Consider the following 6,278-nt stretch of genomic DNA (forward strand, 5'->3'; position numbering starts at 1 on the left):
ATTTTAATTTAATTTAGGTTCACCTTTTTACCTTAATATTTTTATCATTTAATTTCTTTGCACCAAAAGAAAAATGAGACCGAGTTGTCAATCAGTCAGATCTGGCCGTACTACTACTATTCATATATGTCATTTGATATGACGGAAGTCAAAAAGACACTTGTCATTTCAAATAGTAGATGTCTGTCAAAAGATATTTTGACATGTAGGGGTAAGCTACTTTGGTAAACGTCAACTGCCAGTCAAACTGGCGGATCATAAAAACTGGAATCCGTTATTTCAAACGACAGAACACTAAATTATTATCCAACTCACTAGACAAGAACTGACAAGCTTTATATATTATCCGAGATTCGCCATGTCAATTGGCAAAACTCCTATAAACCATCACCAACCTTTCACTATGATATAAACCATATCACTCTTCTATAATTTACCACTTCAAAAAAATTTCTTCCATACTACCATGCCCATTTCATATTACCATTTTTGGAATGTTTGGTTAGTTAATAAAATGGAATCACATATTACCATGTCCATTACATTCTATACACTTCAAATTCATTTCATTCTTTCCCTTATTTTTATTTCATTCCATTTATCCCCTTGTTTTTATTTCATTACATTCTCTCTTTCACACATCACCTCCACCACCCAGTTACTAGCACCACCACTATCATCGCCACCACCACCACCACCACCAACCAACCATCACTCAAGACCATTACCACAATCTTTCGCCGCCCACTAGCCCCCCCCCCCTTCCACAAGCACCCACCACACCACGAACCCCCCCCCCTACCGCCACCACCCATCCCCGCCGCCCACCACCGTTGTCGCCCGTCACCACCAGATATCCGCCCATCACCGTCACCCACCACCGCCACCACTACCCACGACCACCGACTATCATTACCGCCCACCACCACCATCGCCACTCACTACCATTTTTATTTTATTCTGTCATTTTCTACCTATCAAACAACACAATGTAATAATTTATTCAATTACCAAATGGTAAACAAACATCTTAATGGAATGATAATTACTGATTCATTCAATTAACTCGTCCATTTCGTTTAGTCATCCATTCTTTTCTCTCACCCATTTAATTACCAAATACCAAACAGAACCTAAATCGCCATTGATGTTAAACATAATACATTTTAATATCTTTTTTATTAATTTAAAACTTAAAAAATACTATTATTTTGGGCATAAACTGTAAGTACAATTTCATTGATTGTGAGAGTGAAGAAAATAAAGATAATTAACCGTGAATTTCTCTTTAACCAAACCAACAAAAAGTCAGGAACCTTCGCACGAGGGAAAACTGCTAAAGAACAAAACTACATCAAAGCATGCTTACACCATTTAGACCAACATCTCGAAAATCTTTTAGACCTATGTTTAAGTCACAACAAGCCCAACGATTGCATTCTTACTCCTTTTACACCACATCACCTCCATTTGTTAATATAAGGAAGATTATTGCTAATGAATAATGATATTCCTCAAAGCTGTTATTTCTACATTAAATTAATTCATATCATTACAAAATAAATTTAAAACATAGAATGAGACCACTCCCAACTATTGACTTAGTAACTTCAAATCAAGAAGTTTTATATGTTGATATAACTTGTTTATGGTATTAAGCATTTTATTTGATATATTTAGATTAGGTTGTTCTTTCCTATTCAAGGGGGAATTAGTTGCCCCACAAGTCGAATTCTTCTTAACAATTCAATTCCACGAAATATTCTTAAACATTTTACAAAGAAATCGTTAACTCAGTTATTTAAACTCATATATTCTTTTTCTTTTTTTTTTAATCTTTTTTTTAACTATGCTATATTAAAAAAATGTGACTTGCCAATTCAAAATTGAGGAGTTTAGCATGCCAACTTTGGATTTTAAATGAACTCGATTAAGCTCGAGACTCATTGAATCAACTCGTTTTTCTTTCTTTCTTTCTTTTTTCTTTTTTTTTTATTTTGTACTTTTTTACAAATTAAAGCACACAAAATTTTTAACACACAAAGATTAGTTCACCGGTTTGATAGAGTAAATATAAGTCATAATGTGCTGATGTAAAATTATGGCCTGATGATAATTTTATAAACTCGAGTTATAATTTATATATATTACATCAAATCAAATCTTGTTGTAAAAATAGGGAATTAAATAGTTCAAATAGTTCTATTTCGGCCATAACTTGAAAAAATTAGATAATTAAATAAAATCTTGTTGTAAACCCCGTTTTCTGGTGAGTAAATAACTCACCTCTCTCATGCTAAATATATATGATATTCTTCAATAACTATTCAAAATCTAGCATTTTTCATTCTTCATTCAAAACCTCACACAACAAAAGCATGGTCACACAATCTTTACTCCATCGAAACTGGAATCTACATCAGCAAACACCCACCAATCACCCTCCCACCCGACCCGATTCTCGACGTCGTTTCGCGCACAAACACGACGGCCGAACCGCACTCGTTGACGCGTCATCCGGGGCCTCCATACCGTACTCTGAACTCCAATCGCTAGTGAAGTCAGTTGCCGGTGGACTCCACCAAATGGGTGTGTCCAAAGGTGACGTCGTTTTGATCCTCTTACCAAATTCAATCTACTACCCCATTATTTTTTTAGCTGTTTTATACCTTGGTGCCATTGTCACAACAATGAATCCGCTAAGTAGTTTCTCCGAGGTTAAGAAACAAACACTCGGTTTGAATACACGTCTCGCCTTCACTGTTATCGATCGAGCCGACGAATTAAACATTATTGATATCCCATCCATCGTAGTACCCGAAAACCTGGGAAATACTGATTCAAACAAGGTTCAGTTTGCTACTTTTTATAACCTTTTTTCGGGTAATCGCGAATTTGTTTGTGAAACTACAATTATGCAAGATGACACTGCTGCTATACTTTATTCATCTGGTACCACTGGCTCTAGTAAAGGTGTGGTATTGAGTCATAGGAATTTAATATGTGGGGTGGAGTTATTTGTAAGATTTGAAGCTTCACAATATAAGTTGGAGCATCCTGAAGAGAATGTGTATTTGGGTGTGGTCCCATGTTTCATATTTATGGGCTTGTATTATTAAGCTTAGGGGTTTTGTCATTAGGGACTAAAATTGTGGTTATGAACAAGTTTAGTGTTGATGAGATGGTTCGGTGTATCGATAGGTTCGCGGTGACTCATTTTGCCGGTGTGCCGCCGTTGGTGACCGCGTTGATTAGGGCGGGTAAGGGTGGTGCTGGTGAGAGGTTGAAGAGCTTGAAGCAGGTTTCTTGTGGTGCTGCACCTGTGAGCACAAGGATTATAGATGACTTTGTGCATTATTTTCCTCATGTTGATTTTATTCAGGTATGGAAATGACTATTTTACCCTTGGTTGTTAAAGAGTCATCAAAAGTGGTTTGAGCTATTGATACGGCACTAAAACAACACAAATTCGCAGGTTTGCGTTTTTGTATCAACATGTTCGGATCAAAAATGTCTAGCTAAGTTGGTTGTGTCGGGGTCAACCCACCCGGTAAACCTGTTTAACTAAGTTGGTTGTCAACCTGGTGGTTCATGGGCTTACTTGTTGAAACTATTTTTTTCAAAAAAATATGTTTTATGTCATCACTTAAATTAGTTGGTATTTTATGTCAACAAATAAAACTTAAAATAGAAACTAATTAATGTAGACGTAAGATTTTAAAATTTTGTTTTATTTACATTTGTATTTTTTTTAAATTTGTAGTTTTAAAGGACTAGTATGTGAAAAAAAAAATGGTTTAAATGGGCAGTGTTCCTTTCAACCCACGAATATCCGTGCCGTGTTTGGGTTATGCGCATGTCCTATTTTTTGGTTCATGTCAATTTTTAAGGATTGTGACGGGTTAACTTGCTTAACCAATTTATTTTTTGTTTCATCTTTTGAAACATGGTTTATTTTTGTGTAACTTAAATTACTTGGTATTTTATGCAGAACAATAAAATGTCATATACATTTGTATTTTATGTTGTAAAATTTTAATTTTGAAATGCTAAAATGCGAAAAAATTAAAAACAAAATTAGCCCAAGCACTTCGAGTTCATATGTCAGACGTGATCTTCATGCTTGTGTTGGGATGCTCATTTAACACCCCGATTGAAAACGGTCATTTTTGCACAAGTTATACCGTTAAGTGCTTGTTTTCAGGGTTATGGCATGAGTGAATCAACAGCTGTGGGCACTCGAGGATTCAACACTCGCGAAGTGCATAATTACGGGTCGGTTGGACTATTGGCTCCAAATATGCAAGCCAAAGTGATAGACTGGGTTACCGGTTCACATCTCCCTCCAGGGAAAACTGGTGAACTTTGGTTGCGCGGGCCTGCTATAATGAAAGGTAGTTATAGCAGACATTTTTCTTTAAGATTCAAATACCCCACATATAATAATTTATAAAAGATTCTTTTTTTTGTAGTTTTAGTAGTTATAAATATTTCTTGATGTCTAACATACGTTTTGGGGCTAAATTTGGCAGAATATTTGAACAATGTGGAGGCGACATTAGCGACTGTTGATAAGGACGGTTGGCTGCATACAGGAGACATTGTTTATTTTGACAAGACGGGTATTTGTATATTGTTGATCGTGTTAAGGAGATAATAAAGTACAAAGGGTTTCAGGTAATCATATAAATGATTAAAGCTGGTTATTTAGATGAATATTATGATTGAATTTTGAATGATTGTAATGTAGATTGCTCCTGCTGATTTAGAGGATGTGTTCACATCTCATCCATCCATTCTTGATGCTGCATTGACATGGTGAGTTTAACTAATTTGTTCATAGCATTTTATTGTCTTGGTGACAATAATCTCATTACATATATAATAAGAATTTAAAGTTTATTTTTTTGTTTTTCATTTGGATTTGTGTATTACACAGAGTGAAGGATGAGGAAGCAGGAGAGGTTCCAGTGGCATTTGTTGCGATGAAGCCAAGAGTTGACGCTTCTGAGTCTAGCATCATTGACTTTGTAGCTAAACAGGTTTGAATCATTATCATCAATCTGAACAATCTTATAATGCTGAGGTCGCAAACAGGCAAGTTAGGCGGATGGGTGTTTTTGAGCCGGTTCAAGCCGACCCACAATCACTTTTTATCCATATTTTGATATTTTTAATGTTACTTATGTGTAAAATATGATTTCTAAAAGCTATATATTCGCCATCCCAAAAATCTCATAATGTTGGTGGCTGCAAGTCGAAATGGGCGGATCGTGCGGATGGGTAAACGGGTATGGTGTTTTTGGTGCGGGTCAAGCCGACCCAGAATCAACTTTATCCACTTTTTGATATATATTTTTAATGTATATTGCATAATATGATTGTAAAAACATTTTACAAAAATTATAACTTTTTCTTGAAAAAGATATGTAAGAGGTTTCTTATTGGCATATGAATGTCTTTCAACCCGTTTGACCCGCTTGATCTACATTTCATTTTCAGTCAAATCATTTAGCTTAACCTATTTATTCGCTTCGACGTCTAAATCATTAAAGTTTTTCTAGTCATTTGATTCTCATGATCCATAATGTGACAGGTGGCACCTTATAAGAAAGTGAGAAGAATAATGTTCACTAACATGATACCAAGATCTGTCGCAGGAAAGATTCTGAGGAGGAAATTGAAGGACCAAATAGATTCAAGACTTTAATGTTCCCACATATCTCTTGCATCAACAACGCGATGCTCATTTCAAGAAGCAATAAACAAACAATTAACTGGTATCTGATTCTGGCTTGTGCGGAATATTTTTTATTTTACCTAATACATTTTGTAAGAGCTCATTAGAGGCTTTAATTTTTTGTAATTTATTGGATCGGGGCGTGCCTGTTATTCGTGCAATTATGATTATTCTTATAGATTGTTTATGTTACTATGAAAGTTAATTGCAAAGATAGTTCTACAAGATCATTAAACACAAACGAAATGTGTCCATTAATTAATGTCTAATACGTACGTTTAAGAAAAATAGCGATCAACACCCAAATTTTATAAATCAAAAGGGTTTTTATAGAAATGGAACATATAAGAACAAAATAAATTTCACAAACATTATTATAAAGTTACAAGTTAAAGTTTATAAAATAGTTGCCTAAGTATTCAAATTCATTGGATGGGGAAATTTTTCTATAAGTGAGAGTGCTTTTGGTTCAATTTTAAGTAAATGAAAATTTTGCTAACGGATTTTAATTTGGAAAGAGTTTGGGTAACATAAACAA

The 6,278-nt window shown here is 34.9% G+C and overlaps 1 pseudogene; it reads left to right on the top strand.

Moving 5' to 3' along the window:
• Positions 1 to 2,306: 2,306 nt before the first annotated feature.
• Positions 2,307 to 5,710, top strand: LOC143548850 (4-coumarate--CoA ligase-like 6; annotated as a pseudogene).
• The last annotated feature ends 568 nt before the right edge of the window (positions 5,711 to 6,278 follow it).

This window comes from Bidens hawaiensis, unplaced genomic scaffold, assembly GCF_021521415.1.
Source record: "Bidens hawaiensis isolate Kalapana, Puna unplaced genomic scaffold, B.hawaiensis_p1.1 tig00015256_1, whole genome shotgun sequence".
Classification (NCBI taxonomy): domain Eukaryota; kingdom Viridiplantae; phylum Streptophyta; class Magnoliopsida; order Asterales; family Asteraceae; genus Bidens; species Bidens hawaiensis.